This window comes from Felis catus, chromosome B1 (assembly GCF_018350175.1).
Source record: "Felis catus isolate Fca126 chromosome B1, F.catus_Fca126_mat1.0, whole genome shotgun sequence".
In the NCBI taxonomy this organism is placed as follows: domain Eukaryota; kingdom Metazoa; phylum Chordata; class Mammalia; order Carnivora; family Felidae; genus Felis; species Felis catus.
Window position 1 is genome coordinate 179,249,926 of NC_058371.1, and position 15,773 is coordinate 179,265,698.

A 15,773-nucleotide genomic window follows, 5' to 3' on the forward strand; every position below is an offset into this window, starting at 1 on the left:
GTACCAATCAAGTATCTCAAGGCTTTCCCTCATTTGGGATTTCCCTGAAAGCTTTTCTTATAATTAGTTGGGGGATATTGGTTTGGAGAAGGAAAACTACAAGAGTAAAGTGCCCTTTTTATCACACCATTTCAAGGTTACATGCTATTAACATATCTTATCAGGACTGATGGAATGAATCATTGATCACCTGGCTGAGGTTGTGTTTGCCATGTTTCTGCACTCTAAAGTTACTCTTTAGGGGGACCTGAGTGGCTCAAGTCAGTTGAGTGTCCAATTCTTGATTTCAGGTTAGGTCATGATCTCAGGGTTGTGAGACTTAGCCCCATGTCAAGTTCCCCACTGACAGCACAGCCTGCTTGGGATTCTCTCTCTCTTTCTCTCTCTCTCTGTCCCTCCCCCACTTGCTCTCTCTCTCTCTCTCTCTCTCTCTCTCTCTCTCTCTCAAAATAAATAAATTTAAAACAATAAAAAATAAGGTTACTATTTTATTCCTGTTTACTTAGCATACTTTATGGAAGGCAGTCACTAGGAGCAGTCTACACTCAAGGAGAAGGAGTTATTTCCAACTTCATGAGAGTGGAGGCTCTGCATAAATTATTTGTAATTCTTCTGCAAATGGGGATTTTTCTATTCTTTCTGATTTACTTGTTTACCTAATCATTTATTTATATCATGGATGTTTATTTTATACTTCGGGTCACTTCACAGTTTTCCAGCTTTGACTTTTGGAAGCTCTTTCAGTTGACTCCCATTTTCACATTGACCCCACCTCCCTCACTACCCCTATACCAATCACATACCAATCACTGGTGTGTGTGTGTGTGTGTGTGTGTGTGTGTGTGTGTGTGTGTATGATCCCCTTTATTTTGTTTTGTTGTTTTTGGAAAGGTTTTATTTCTCTACTTTTGAAATAGAATTTTACTGGCTATAGGTTTCATGGTTGGTGGGGTTTTTTAATGTTTGTTTATTCCTTCATTCATTCGTTCATTCATTCATTCATTTTGAGAGAAACATCATGAGCAAGGAAGGGGCAGAGAGAGGGAGGGATCAAATGTCACTGTGCTGTTACTGCAGAACCCATCTGGGGGTCCTACTCATGAACTGTAAGATCATGATCTTAGCCCAAATCAAAAGTCTGACCCTTAGCTGACTGAGTCAGCCAGGTGCCCCAAGGTTTTTTTTTTTTTTATTATTCTCAAAATTATATATACCTGAATTTATTCTCTTTTTGCATGACATCTGGCAAGAAGTTAACTATAATACTTATGTTTGGTGGTCTACAGTAAGTTTTTTTTTTCCTTCTGGCGTCTTCCAAGACTTTCTGTGTCTTTAATTTTCTGCAGTTTGAATATGATATGGCTTCATGTGTTACTCTAGGTTGAATGGGTATTTATCCTACTTGTCCCTCTTTTAGCATCCTGAATCTATTGTTTGGTGTCTTTCATTAATTATAAAAAATTCTCTGCTATTACTTCAAACGTTTATTCTACTTTGTTCTCTCATCTGCTTTTGCTGTTCCATTTTTGCGCATTTTACATGTTTTGAAATTTTCTCAGTTCTTTGGGACTCTATTTTTTTCTTAATTGTTTTTCCTTTCAATTTCAATTAACTATCTTTTAACTTACTGATTCTTTCCTTAGCCATGTCATGTCTACTGTCAAATCTGTCAAAGGCATTCTTCATTTTTTCCTACAATGTTTTTTATTGCTAGCATTGTCTTTTAATTCTTTCATAGAATTACCATACCCCTGCTTATAATACTCATCTATCTTGCAATAGTGCGCTTAACATATTTACTTTTTCGGGTAGTGTCCTTATATATGAATCATAATTATTTAAAATTTCCTGAGTGATAAGTCCCACATGCTTATTATATATGGGTTTGGTTATGATGATTACTTTTTTTCTTTTTGCACTTTTTTTTTGTTGCCTTTTGACATGGCTTGTAATTGATTGGTTGAAAGCCAGACATGTTGTATGAAATAGTAGGATCTGAGGTTTCTAGACTGTTATCGTGAGATTTTATGTTAATCTGTCTATGAGTTGGAGTGTGTTTAATGTTTGTTATAGTTGTAGACAACAGAAGGTTCACATTCTTTTAATGTTCATGTTTTTGTATACCCTGCTGACTTTGGGTTTCCCTAAATATTCCTCCTTGGAGAGAGTCTATATCATGTAACCCTTTCAATTAGAACTCATTCTTGCTACTCTTACTATACTGAAGTCCTTTGATGTGATGGTAAGGTGTGGGACAGGGGCTGCACTATATAATCTGAAGACTAAAATCTAGTCGTTTAGTGGGCCAGTGTACCCAGGCTGTGACCTCCACAAGTATTTCACCCATTATACAGTTGTTCCTTCTGTTTCCTATTCTCTTTCCTGGGTATAGAATTCCCAAGTGTTCTCAGACTACATCCTTGGAATTCTGACCCCTGTTGACTATGCTTTGTTTTGTTTTCCATGCAGGTGAGATTAGGAGGGCTGGGAGTGACTAGATTGGGGGAGGGGGGCTCCCCTCTCTCAGCTGGAATAAAGCCTAGGCAAAGGCCTTCCTCCAGGAGAATATTTATGTATTATTTAGACGGATTTGGGTAGATTTCACAATGATTACTCTTCCTTTTTCCTCTACTACAGTCATGAAGGAATATTTCTCATATATTCTTTGTAAGAACCTGATGTGGGGGCACCTGGGTGACTCAGTCAGTTTGGCATCCAACTCTTGATTTCAGCTCAGGTCATGATCTCATGGTTCATGGGATCAAACACCATATCGGGCTCTGTGCTGACAGTGCAGAACCTGCTTGAGATTCTCCCTCTCCCTCTTTCTCTGCCCCTCCCTCTCTCTCACTCTCTCTCTCTCTCAAGATACATAAACACACACACACACACACACACACACACACACACACACACACAAAACCCATGTGGTTCCTGAGAGTAAAACATATACAAGCAGCTTCTATCTGCCCAGCTAGTCCATACTCGTACTCCAGCAATTAAGGCAACATTACCATTTACATATTTCCATTAGTTTAGGTCTCCAGTGGGAGACCTAACAGGTCTAACAGGAGACCTAACAGACCTAACAGGTCTCTGTTAGAAGATTTAGTCTTTCTGTCAATGGCTGGGTCTTTCTCTCCAGGTTTCAGGATGGCAGTTTGCCCCACAACCACAGGCCTGTAGTGGGTACAAGAAAAAAAAGAAAATATTGATTATCTGCCCCACATTTTGTTGTTGGTTTAATGATGGCAATGACAATTTTGAAGCTCTTTATATGTTGGAGTTTAAAATAGTGAAATAATTACCTTTTAAATGTAAAATCTTCTTAAAATTCTTGTGGGTCATTCAGTCCCCAATATTTGTGGAAACAAAAATATAATAATAGGTTATTTCCTAAATCAGGTAAAAGATAACCTACAGGACTATAAATTTCATGAAAGTATCTCCTATAAAGATAAGGTGAGGAGTGCTCTGGAAAGACAACACATTTTTGAATACATGCTTAAAAAAAGATAATGCATTTTTAATAATTAAGTTTATTTCAAAAGTATGCAAATACACTTATTCACATAGTATCAGCCTATAGAAGCCTCCACACCTAGGGAATACTGAGTCTCATAATTTCTACCGTAATTACATTTATACTTAGGCTAAGGAAAGGACAATTCAATTTTAGCTTTTAGGACATTAGCTGATTTATTCAGGGGTCAAAATGGGTATGTTCCCTTGAAAAACAATGAATCGACTCAATGCATTCCATATCCCATATATTATTTTTATAGCTAAGGAGTCCTTGATATTTTTAGGATTGCCTATAGTTTTTATGTGTGTGTGTGCCTCTACTGCAGAAATTAGTAAGAAAGAAAGAAAGAAAGAAAGAAAGAAAGAGAAAAAAGAAAGAAAGAAAAGGAAAAACAAAAAGAAAGAAATGTATGATACCTGGAACTTCAGCTGTTTGCCCATTGTATATTTGGGCGTATGTGTACCACTGAAGTTTTTTTACAAGTACTCTTCCAAGATTGAAAAGGATTTCTCATAATGTTTCTGCAACGTAAGTAAAATAGGTCAGACAGTATGTGAGCTTAAATGAAAATCACTAAGGAAGACTGCCCACAAACATACTTCTCTTCTTTCTTCTTTAGCTTTCTAAATGTATCTACCCTGCTGAATAAAGACTTTCAATAGGGGAATGAAAATACAAGCTATTGTGTAGGTGTATAAATTGTGTGCACTGACCTAAACCAAAATTGTTAACATAATTCAGAGTCATAAGTTTTGGCAGATGAGTGTGTGACAGAAAAATGCACACTAGGTGGAAAACAGGGTGACATATTTATTCTCAACTGACTGGTTAATGCAGCTATGTCCTGTCTGTCCTATGTAACTCTATATTAAAATTTTGAAGAGGACATTTCTTTGTAACAGCACGATACGTCTTTTGATATCATCTGACTTCATATTATACTAAGATACTAAAATGTAGCATATACTTGCTATGTCTTTAAAGAGGAAAAATCAAGATGGAATGCATGATGGACTAACTTGATTACTAAAGACAAGTATATTTTAAACATTGTGTAACTAGTAAAAAACGAACAGCTAATAGACGAGAGAGGATACGGTCACAAAATGGAACATGAAGATTCGTTAAATTAAGCACTCATAACATGCAAATTTGAGACTAAAATTTATCATCTTATGATTACGTTTATACAAGCAATATATATCTTTTAGACTTTTTACAGGGAATACGATGCAGAAATAGGACTTAGATCAATCGGTCAGTGAAATATGCCTGACTTTATATCCACTGACAGGAAAATTTGTAAATTACCCAAAAGTTACAAAAACTACTTTTCAATGTCATTTTGTCTCCTGCTCACACTTAAGTTTGATTTAGAGTGTGAAAGAAATGGCACATACCCTACTTGCTATATAAAGTTCACACTTAAGGGGCGCCTGGGTGGTTCAGTCGGTTAAGCGTCCAACTTCGACTCAGGTCAGGATCTTGCAGTTGAAGAGTTTGGGCCCCAGGTCTGGCTTTGGGCTGACAGCTCAGAGCCTGGAGCCTGCCTCGGATTCTGTCTCCCTCTCTCTCTGCCCCTCCCCCGTTCATGCTCTCTCTCTGTCTCAAAAAATAAATAAACATTAAAAAAAAAGAAAAAGAAAAAAGTTCACATTTAAGAAATAGGTATTTATGAGCCAGAATTTTTTCCTTCCTTTCCAAACTGAAATTTAGAATGGGAGAGTTGTTTTTGTTTGGGTTTTTTGTTGTTGTTGTTGTTTAGTTTAGTTTAGTTTTGTTTTGAAGAAAGCCCTGGCGTGCTAACTTTAAAGAATAGATTGGGCTGCAGTGGAGGAAGCCTATAAAAAAGAGAAAAAGGCTTAAGTGCCTACTTCCTCCTTGAAACTGTAGCCAGCAGTTAGAAATGGAAAGGAACCTAGAAGATAATTAAGATAAATCACCTCCTGAAGCCTTTTAATATTTTTTGCCCTAGGATTTAGAACTTGGGATTTTAGTTTTTTTGGAAAACACTTCAATGATGCCTGACATTTAAACAATTGTTTAAGAGGGGTGCCTGGGTGGCTCAGTCGGTTAAGTGTCCGATTTCGGTTCAGGTCATGATCTCGTGGTTTGTGAGTTCGAGCCCCACGTCTGGCTCTGTGCTGACACCTCAGAGCCTGGAACCTGCTTCAGATTCTGTGCCTCTCTCTCTCTTCTCTCAGCCCCTCCCCTGCTCATGCTCTGTCTCTGTCTCTCAATAATAAATAAACATTAAAAAATTAAAATAAATAAACAATTGTTTAAGAGAAGAAAATAACCATGACAGCAAAAGATGAACTGAACTGTACTCTGGACAGGAAGGAATGTAAATGGGAGTGTGTGATTTTAAAGCAGTGCACATCAAAAACAATGTGGTGACAAACAAGCAAGCTAAGTGACTTTCAAACTGTGAAACTAGGTCAAATATCAGATCAGGTGTGTTTCTGTAGCAGCAGCATTTTGTTACCTGAATTGCTTAAGTTTGAATATTGAAGTTTAGTGTATTTACTTTAGTTTAACTATACATGGCTCCAAATTTCATTTAGGAGTTAACTTTCTATCCCTGAATTACCTGAGGCAAGATAATAGCACAAATAAACAGCAGTTTCTAGAGTCATGGCTTAATCTAACATTATTCACATCGGATGATAATCACAGCTCATTTGCTCATTTGGGAGTCTTTCCTTTGGATCTTAAAAATAGCCTGATATAATGCAGTCCCCTGAGAAGAATATCAACAAAAAGCACTGTTCATCTTCCCTAACCTTAGTTAATAATAAATCCTTGTCAAGGAACTCTTGGCAAAAGGTTAGATTGGGAGAAAAGAAGTCTTGCAAAAAAAAACAGTGACTTCAGGAAGGAGCAAAGAAGAAATGAGGGAAAGAGGTTAATGAAAGGAGTTAGTATCTGAAAAAAATTATGTATATATATATGTATATATATATAAAATACAACATAGAATATATATTATAGTGTAATATATATTTATTATATATACATACTTACATACACACATACTATATATGTAGTATACATATATATATGTATATATATATATATATATATATATATACTACATCATTAGCTCATATTTAAACATTATTTAACATGTAGAAGGTAACCTAAGAGTTTCAACATCTATCATCAAAGGGTAGTTGGGGTCACAAACCCGGAAGTTGTTATATACACTTTTCATATCAGATTTTTCCAGAGCAAATCTGAATTTAAGTGGCGTCTTGCACTTTCCCTTTTCATTGTGCCCTTGCCCCTTTTTACTCAATTGGCCTGCGTGACCTTTCTGCTCTTTATGCACAATTATTTCACCAGTTTTATCCCACTTGCCCAGTGGAATCGTTACTCCTGGGTCTGAGAATGCTCTTGCTTCAATTCCTGTGTTTCTATCTCAGGTCTCTTGTGGTTTAAGAAAAACAGTTTAGACTTGACTGTAACTTCCTGAAGGAAGATTCCCCCTTTGAATTACTCCTCCTTCCTTGAATTTTGATTTTTTTTAACTTCTCTGACCAGAACCAGTACTTACAGAGCTGACCAAGAGACATGTTTGTTCCATAGCCTCTGTTCTTAGACACCTCATCAGCATTGACCTCTCAAACTCTGCTCTTGGCTTCCTACCTATCCCCCACATATTGACATGCACCAAGGGAATTAGCATACCATGCATTTTTATACATGCCACGTTGTCCTGAATTTTTATCTGAAATATATGATCTTTCATTCTTTGAGGATTTAGGCAGTCATCAAAACGCACTTAGATCTCTCACTGCAAGAAGTGTAATTGACAACCCCACCATTTTCAAACTGAAGATCTTGTTCTCTCAAGCTGCTTTCAGCTAGGGACTGAGCATGGCTGGCCCATTCTTGCAACATGTGGCAACCTTGGCCTAAGCACACACTCACCTATCTGCCTCCATGAACCTTTCTAGAAACTATACTGTAGTTCAAGACTCTTAATACACATTCCCCTTTCTTTCCCTCTCTGCTTCAGAAATGTTATATTTGCATCAGACCCGAAGACTCACCTGGCTTTTCCCCCTTATTCTTCATGGGTGTTTTACCCAATCGTTTTTTTTTTTCCCATTTCTATTTCAGGTTGGTGTTTGCTTTTTGGAAAACCCAAACTGACATAAGAACGTAGCATATATGGCCTCCATTCAAAGTATCATGCCCATTAATGAATTTTAATGTAAAGTAGTAAACAATTTCATGGCTACTTAAGTTGGAAGTATTTGGAATGAAATACCAGTTCTGTAGAGCACTAGTTGTATAATTTTAGACTCTAATATCAAGTCTTAAGCTTTCTATTTTCTGAAATAAAAATACCAATACTTTTTTCATATAGGAAGAGGATCCTCGTAGAGGAGGATTTCTACATATGGTAAATATCTATTAAGTGGTAACTTTAAAAGTAATGAATGAAGAATCAGGAATCTTTAGGAAATTCATTTTGGACAGTTGACGCAATGGGCATTGAAATGCAATTTTTATATTCTTCTAGAGGACTGAGGAAATGTCAATTTGAATAAGGAGAAGAAAGATTGGTGCGGTTGGCAAGCTCTCCTGGAACTACCTGTGCAGAGTTGAAGTTTTCCTGAAAGTCCTGGGGGGGGGCAGAAGCCCTGACTTGGTAAGGGATTTCGGTAGGTTTTAGTTTTTAATAGGAAAGGATCACAATCCCATGAAAAATGCATCGCTAGGACCCCCACAGACCTGTAGAAACTGAACTTCTGAAATTTTAGCTTTAACAGTGTTTTTTGCCTGCATTTGAAAGATTATGGAAATGGCCTCATTTTTAAGTTACCCCCATCCTAGGCATGATCTTTTGGGGTAATTAGTGCTGTGTCTTCAGGTCATTTTAACCCTCAGATAATCTGTCTGATGCAAAAGGAAAGAAACATAGGGCAATTCAGAATCTTTGTAAGGTTTAAATGTAGTGAAAACATCATTAAAAGGAACTACAGGTGTTTGATATAGAATTTTGATCTGCAAAAGTCTGCTACGTGAAAAAAAATAGTGAGTTTGTATTTTAGTTTATTATTCAAACAGAATCTGAAATAATCAAATATTAAAGTTCTATATACACTAGAAATGTTCTGCTAGTTTGAGAACATGATATGCACGACAGAAGAGAGGTTTTGAGGTCAAGTCTGTCATTTCCTATAACGTGACTTCCTTAAAGATAGATGGTAATGCAGGTCAGTGATAAGAAAATAATGGACCGTGTATATTCAGACAATAAGTTAACACTGCAAGAACAAATTTGGCTTCTTTTAAAGTATCAGAGCTTTGATTAAGCACTTAAAAATGTTACCGGTGGGAAAGTCTGTGTTGTGTGGATGGAGGTCTCGGTTCTGGCATTCCCCATGAAAAGATTTATGTGAAGATCCATGCTCCGATAAAGACAGCCAGAAGAAAAGTAGCAAGCGCAATGCTCTCAAGGAGGGGGGAGAGTGGGCAGGTCGGGGCGAGGTGGAACTGGCCTCTAGGTTGCTTTGGGATTCCTTGTTTATTGGGTCTCTCTGGGCTGGGAGGAGCTAAAAGTCACAGTGGGGTGGTCTCTAATGGAGGCTGCTTTCAATCATTTGGGGGGGACTCCTCCCACAGGTAGGGAGGGGGAGTTTTTGATCCCATAAGGTTAGTACCAGAAGCATCATGGCAGCCTTTATCCATGTGGGAGTAGGGAGGTGCCTATAACCACTAGGCAAATTCATCATAATGAGTCTACAGGGTTACCCTGGGGCAACCGTGCAAGAGGAGAATTCGTGCTCTGCAACCTGTGGCTCTTGGTCTGTCAGCCACAAGGTCTTGGAAGCCACAAGGTCAGGTCAGCTCCTGTCTCTGTCATTCCCCTGCTCAAGGACGGGGGGGGGGGATTCCTTCCACTGCTCATGTCTAACTTCTACCTCACAAAAATAAGATGTTACCTCTTAGATTACTGGTGCTATCTAAGGTGATGATTCACAAATGAAACAACACGGAAAAGAAAGTGGATAGACAGAATTTCTTTAACAGATTTATCTGTAATTACATTCTAAGGAATTATATACAGTGATGCTGAGTGAACAAATTAGTATTATTTTAGTAGATGTAATAAATAAGAAATCCCCTGTAATATTGGCAGAAATTAGGTTCAGTGGAGTAAAGAACATGAACTTGCTGAAAAATGGACTAGTGATAACATAATCGCACTATGTATGAATCCACAGCAAGTAGTAGTTTTTTTTGTTGTTGTTGTTGTTTTGTTTTTTTTATTTATAAGTTTTAGAAACTCGGTGAGCCTGGATGGCTCAGTTGGTTAAGTGTCTGGCTCATCATTTCCACTCAGGTCATGATCTCAGGGTTTGTGAGTTTGAGACTCACCTAGGGCTCTGTGCTCACCCTGCACAGCCTGCTTGAAATTGTCTCTCTCACTCTCTCTGCCCTTCTCCCCCCTGCCCCTGCACATGCATGTGAGCCCACATGTGCTCGCTCTCTCTCTCTCTTTCTAAATAAAGAAACTTTAAAAAAAAATTAAAAACTCATGATCAAATCATACAGTCGAGGGCTAGAAATGAGACCTTGTACCCAAGAATAATATTGCCAATTTAGAAGGATTCTTTTTCCTCTTAAACCAGAGATTAGAAGATTTTTCTGTAAATGGCCACATATTAAATATTTTTAAGCTTTGCAGGTCACTTATGGTCTTTGTTCCACACTATTTGTTCCTTTCTTTTTTCTCTTTTCTTTTCTTTTTTTTTCTTTTTTCTTCTTTTCTTTTTTAAACAACCTTAAATATTTTTGAAATTTTCTTAGCTAGAGGTGGAGCATACAATGACCAAGGCCAGATTTGGCCCTAAAGGCCGTAGTTTTGCCTACCCTTGACTAGTATTCTTGAAATAAAGATATTCACACCCTCCACAGAGAGGGTGCTGCAGAGGAGACAGGATCAATGAACTCCCCTGATAAGATAATGAGTTAAAAATAACAGAAAACTCTATCCCCAGGTTCTGGGATATCACACATCTCTTAGAGAGGACTGGAATATCTATAAATGAGAAACTTACCTGATTGGACTATCATATGGAAATGCAATCAATAGTCTACATCCCCTTTCACATTCTAGCTGGTACATTTGATTTTGTTCCTTCCTTTCCCTCCTTGCCCATTTCTCCTTTATAGATACAAAACAATTTATGATTTTTAATAGGAATAACTGAATATATTCCCCCATCTTATTTAACATAACGGACGAAGGAAAAATCGGTAAAGAATTTGTAGTTATGATGTGATTTTTATTTGTTATCTTCCATACAGAATTATTTGACATGGCTTAAGTTGAATATAGCAAAAGTGTCTCCACTCACTTGAAATTAGAAGACTGCTTAACTTTGAGATATTTTAACAAACATAGAATTATCTACATTGCATGTATAGAAAAGAAGGCAAAGGCCTTAATTGCTTTTAGTGCTTCCAACGCACAAATCAAGTGGAAGATTTTAAAAGAGCATAAAAGAACATATTTTTGTGGCATTCTGAAATACCCTTATTTGGAATGCTAATTATAATCAGCACACATATTATAGTGTTTCATCTAGAGAATAATATATTTCACTTTTGACCTTATAGCCTTCTATGATGTCCTTATGCAGAATTCACATTTCAATGACAAAAGAGGCCAGAAAAGAAGTCTGTTGATGGATGTTAAAAGCTTCCTGTGGATGCACATCATAATACTTTTTGATCACTCTGAATGAGACATTTTTTTTGCAAGATGCCCCACTTAAATAGAATGTGATTCTAATCCTTAAATGATTGCAGTTTCCAAACAAAATAAGAAAGAAAGAAAAAGAAGGGAGAAGACATATAAGAAGTGAAACAGATAATTAAACTATAACTTATGGAAGAAAAAAGGAAGCAAAAAAGAATGACGTAGAGAGAAAGGTAGATTTTAGAATGTATGAACTAAACGTGAAAAGTACCAAAGTAATATAAAATGACAAGCAAAAGCACAGGAAACAAGACATGGGGACAAAAGCCATTTAAAATTTTCAATTTCCTTGACGACTTTGAGCAAACCGTGTATTTTATAGTTTCTTTTTCTATTTGAGACTGGAGACAATAGTCGAATTGAGCCTGTATGTTCAACAAATACCCTTGGGTATTTTCGACATTTTAGTGAATTTATATTGCATCGAGATTGCCAATTTTATGGAATATGATGGGACCATCTGGAATGGGCCTAATACGGTAGCCACGAGCCACTTGTGGCTCCTATGCACCTTAAATGTGGCTTGTGCAAAAAAGGAACTGGAACTCCAATTAAATTCATTTTAATTTAAAGTTAAAAATGTGAGCCCTGATAATATTTTTCTGTTACAATATTGCTCTTTTGGCAGGATTACATTTCACTGTAACCATTGTGTTACATTAGATGACATTGTTGTATTGGGGTGCCCATGTTGAACTCAGGCATGGTTTCTAGTATCATAAATAAACATATCAACAATCTAGTTAGTATCAACAAATTCCGTTCAATTGGTGTGTGTGTGTGTGTGTGTGTGTGTGTGTGTGTTTTGATGCAAGGGTGTAATACTGTAATGTGATTTTTAAATATTTTATGAGAGCGTGAGTTACAGTGATACCGATAGAAGTGGTTATTGATAATTAAATGGAAATATCTGGGCACTTGGCTGGCTCAATTGGAAAAGCACACAACTCTTGATCTCAGGGTTATGAGGGGTAAAGCTACGTTGGGTGTAGAGATTACTAAAAATAAGTAAACTTTATTTTTTTTATTTTTTTAACGTTTATTTATTTTTGAGACAGAGACAGAGCATGAACGGAGGGGAGGGGCAGAGAGAGAGGGAGACACAGAGTCGGAAACAGGCTCCAGGCTCTGAGCCATCAGCCCAGAGCCCGATGCGGGACTCGAACTACCGGACCGCGAGATCGTGACCTGAGCTGAAGTCGGATGCTTAACCGACTGCGTCACCCAGGCACCCCAAAAATAAGTAAACTTTAAATGGAAAGATTATTCTAATGATAAAAAAATATTTTCCAAATTTAAAAACTATATGAACAAACTTTAAAATGTAAAACAAAGGCATAGTACCTATGCAGAATGGAGTTTGTACTGTGACTACCATAACAGTAATGAAATATAAAAAGATTAGGAGAAAGCTTGCCTCAAATGTCACCATCAGTGGCCATTGCAACTCACTACAAGAGAACAAACTGAAAACAAACTGTTGGGTAAAATAATATTAAAAACAGCAAAGTGTGCAATAGTAATAAACATTTCCAGCAAAACAGGTAAATTCCTTGAAATATTTCCTCTCAACATTAAAAAAAAATCGGTAAATTTGATAACCTGAATTCAAAATTAAATGTCCAAAAAAGTTTGTATTGCTTTTAATAGTGTATGAGCTTATACTTTGGTCAGCTATAAAATAGACTTAGATTAAAAAACATTTTTCAGTGATAGTATAAGAAGTTGTTATTTTAGGGGCATCTGGGTGGCTCAGTCAGTTAAGTATCCAACTTCTGCTCAGGTCATGATCTAAGGGTTCGTGAGTTGGAGCCCTACATGGGGCTCTGTGCTGATAGCTTGGAGCCTGGAGTCTGCTTTGGATTCTCTCTCTCTCTGTCTGGCCTCCCCACTCACACTCTGTCTCTCTCTCTCTCTCAAAGATAAATAAACATTAAAAAAAAATATTTAAAAAAGTGGTTATTTCAGTTATGGCTAATTTGTAAGAAAATGGTGAAAAGGTTAATGTCTATACAAAGTTGTGTGAGGTTTTTTTTTGTTTTTTGTTTTTTTTTTTTTTTTTTTAGTTTATTTGTTTTGAAAGAGAGAGAGAAAAAAAGAAAAAAAACAACTGTGCAGAGGAGGGGCAGAAAGTGGAGCCCTACTACCCGGGGCTTGATCTCATGAACCATGAGATAAGGACCTGAGCCGAAACTGAAGTTGGACTGAGCCACCCAAGCGCCTCTGAAAAGATTTTTTTTAACGTTTATTCATTTTTGAGAGACAGAGATAGAGCACGAAAGGGGGAGGAGCAGAGAGAAGCAGACACAGAATCCAAAGCAGGCTCTAGGCTCTGAACTGTCAGCATAGAGCCCCATGCGAGGCTCGAAACTCAGGACCTGAGCTGAAGACGGATGCTTAACCGACTGAGTCACCCAGGTGCCCCAGTGAAAAGATTGTTTTTAATTCAATTAAGCTATCAAGGAATTGCCAGTACAACACAAGACTTTTTTTCTTAATATCAAAAATCAATTGATTCAAAATTGTACTTTTCTTTAGCTTTAGATGAATTGTGTTTTGTCTTCAAGAAATTCTAAATGTCAATGAGGACTAGTAACGCAACCCATGGAATAGGTATTTAAAATATTTAAAACATCTGTCAAAAAGTGTAACATAAGAAATAATGATTTCTATTATAATATAAGAAATGTCATTATATCAGGTCAAATCCCCAGGTATAGTGGAATTTTAAAACAAGAGACTGGTGTTTTTCTTAGAGCATCATTTAATTCTTTAAGGCATATGGATAATATTTGTGCTCATTAAACAGAAGCAGACTGTTTGAAAATCATCATGGGATTAATGGTTAATATTCTTGCATATATATGTACAAGTGTTATGAATCATCACCAGTTTACAAAACTGTTGAAAGAAATAGAAGATAATGGTGATTGTATTTTGGAAAAACTCACTGCCTGAATATTAGAAGGGTTTTATAAAGATTCATCATATTGTTAATTCCATTTCAAGATTTTCTTTCTTTTTTTAATGTTTATTATTATTATTATTATTTGAGAGAGAGAGAGTGAGAGAGCATGAGCTGGGGAGGGGCAGAGAGAGAGAGGAAGACACAGAATCCAAAGCAGGTTCCAGGCTCCCAGCTGTCAGCACAGAGCCTGACACGGGGCTCAAACTCACCGACCAGATCATGACCTGAGCCGAAGCCAGACACTCAACCGACTAAGCCACCCAGGCTCTCCAGTCAAGATTTTCTTGAAACAAAAAGAATGCTTGCTAAATATTCCACAATGAAAGGCAATTAAAAAAAAATAGCAATGTGATTTACATTTGCTCACTAACGTCAAACAAATATAAATATTCTAAATTTGAAGTTCCATGTAAAGAAAAACTGTGTTACTTCACTAGACAGGTAGGATTATTTAGGATTAAGGCTCAACTTTTCTTACAGTAATAATAATTTTACATAATTTCATAGCATGAATCAATAGCAAAGATTTTTCACTGGTGACCAACAGCATGATATATAAACTGTAACATTTCCAGTAAAATTGGAAGGATGTTCTGTTGATATTCGCAAATTCAGAGCTGCTTTCCAATTTGTAAAACATTCGGAATTGAATGTTCATACGATAAATTGACACAAGAGTGAATTTATGTAATTAATTAAATAAATATAATTTTAAAGCAGATACTTTTTTCTTCAAGCCGAATCAATTATTTTGTTAAAAAGACCATCCTTTTTAAATGAATGCAAATGTTAAAAGAAAATCATTTTTGATAATCAATTCTTTATTGGAAAACAATATATTTGGAAGAACTGAGATGCCTAAGTCTATAAATTTCATCAGTAAATTCTGTGAAATTTAAAATAGAGTTAATGTATTTCTTGTGAAAATTTAGCATCTAATTTGAGGCGGGCTGTAAGTAGAAATGTACACCAGATTTCAAAGTAGGCACAAAGAAAGAATGTAAAATGTCTCACTTTTATACTCATTCACAATGAAATGTCAACATTTTTAATATTTGCAGTTATGAAACATGTTAATAAAATTAATCTCACTTGTCTCTTTTTACTTCTATATGAAACAATTACCTTAAAATTACCCGGATTGCTTGCATTTTATTTCTACGGGATAGCCCTAATCTAGAGCATATAAGAAAATCAATGTAAAGCATAGGCTCCTGTCTTTGTCACAGCATTGATCAGTAAGAGGAACAAAAACACAGTTTTTCTCACTATTTAACCATTGATTTTTGCTTGTAGAGCATTGAAGGGATTTGTTCACGGGTGCGTACATTTATTTGTTTTGTTTAACGAACACAACAAGAATTTTAAAATCCGGATTTAAATCTAGGCTTTTTCGCTTAAAACTGTTCTGTGCTGAAAACGATAGTTCTGTAAGTAACATTATGGAATTAATAGTTGCCTTATAAGGTACTTCCACAATTACCAAGGGGGAAATG